The following is a 1,651-nucleotide window of genomic DNA, read 5'->3' as shown; positions in this document are numbered from 1 at the left end:
TACCACAGTGGCAAGCAAGAAAAACATCAAACACCAGTAGATTAAATAAAAAGTGGAGGAACTATAAAGAGTCCACAAAACAGAACCTTGTTCAGTTAAGATGGTTATAAGAGAACAGCTGTTCAATTGTTAACTTAATGTATGAAAATATCTTTTTAAGTGAAGTAGTTATAATTACGTCAGTTTTAGAGCCAGATAACTGATTAAGGAATTATATCATTCAAGAAGTACTTCTATAATTGTTATAAATGGAAGAGAATCAGCATTCCCCTGGACAGAGATGGAAGAGGCCCTGAGATCTACACACACATACACAGTTAAGGCTTTGCTGCCCATTTTGTGACATCTGTTTATTTCAGGTGGAGATAATGGAAAAGTTCTGGAGATGGAGAGTGGCAATGGTTATACAATAATATGAATGTACTCAACACCACTAAAGTATACACTCAAGGTTACAATGGTAAAATCAACCACAATTTACAAAAGTCTTATAAATCAAAATAGGAAAGCAGAAAAGAAAAATGAGCAGAGAACACAAATTCAAAATTGGAGGGAGAAAATACCATAAAGATACGGGAAAAAAGTTCAAAATCACTCATAATCAAGAATACAAGTAAAACTGTCTGCAAAATATTACATTTAATCTTTCCAAGTAGTAAAGATAAAAATGATTGACAATTAACTTTTTTAAAAAAAAAGAAGCCTCTCTAAATCCACTGACAGAGCAAACTCTTTATACATCTCCCTCCTTGGACTTGGACCTAATAGGCATCCCTCTTTGCACTGACAGCTATCAAGAAGAGGCTCATGGTGCCATCTGGGGACTATTTTCTGCTTCTATTACTGCCTCAGACAGTGAGTCATACGGCTAACTCTCAACTAATAAGCAAGCAAAAAGTAGAATGATATCCTTTGCATGAACACTTTAAAAACAAAAAGAAGAGTCAGAAAACAGACCGCCACCTTCAGGAACTGCCACACATAAAAACAAACCAAAAGTGGTATCAATGTGCAAATGACAAAGCTCCACATGGCATCCAGACAGTGGCCCTCCCAGTCTTGCTGCCTTGATTTTGAGGTTGTTAGGGAAAAAAAAAAAATCATCAGTTCACAGTACAGAACTGACACTGTGTAAGCAGCTACAGGGGAAAGTTCAATAAAAATCAATGTGTTATGAAAGCAAAGATAGAGGGAAACATTTAAGGTGAATTCTACAGGTGATCTTTGCAGGACTTCATAATGAATAAAAAGGTACCAAGATACCAAGAACATTTCCAGATGTTAGGGCTTGGATTTGGAATGTTGCACAAAGGTTCACGCATTGAAGGCTTGGTCCCCGGTGCAGAAACGTTCAGAGGTGGGGCTCTATTGAAGTGATTTTGATTGTGAGGGCTCCGATCTCAACAGTGGATTAATTCATTGATGGATTCATAATTCGATGACATTATTTGGAGTACTAGAAACTTTAGAAGGTGAGCCTAGTTGGGAAAAGTAGGTTATTAGGGGCATCCATAGAAGGCTATGTCCCCAACCCCTTTCTCCTTCTGCTTCCTAGCTTCCCTGAGGTAAGCAGCTTTCCTCCACCATGCCCTTCCGCCATGTTTCTGCCTTGCCACAGGCCTAAAAGCAATGGAGCCAGCTGCCCATGGAC

General features: G+C 38.5%; 1 non-coding gene across 1 annotated transcript; it reads left to right on the top strand.

The window, feature by feature from the left end:
• Positions 1 to 236: 236 nt before the first annotated feature.
• On the top strand, positions 237 to 358 carry LOC143384344 (U6atac minor spliceosomal RNA). Its single transcript, XR_013089295.2, has one exon. It is a non-coding gene; the product is annotated as a U6atac minor spliceosomal RNA (small nuclear RNA).
• The last annotated feature ends 1,293 nt before the right edge of the window (positions 359 to 1,651 follow it).

Source organism: Callospermophilus lateralis, chromosome 1, assembly GCF_048772815.1.
Source record: "Callospermophilus lateralis isolate mCalLat2 chromosome 1, mCalLat2.hap1, whole genome shotgun sequence".
Taxonomy (NCBI): Eukaryota; Metazoa; Chordata; class Mammalia; order Rodentia; family Sciuridae; genus Callospermophilus; species Callospermophilus lateralis.
The sequence above is the reverse complement of the archived record's forward strand: the minus strand, read 5'-3'. Positions and strand labels throughout refer to the sequence as shown.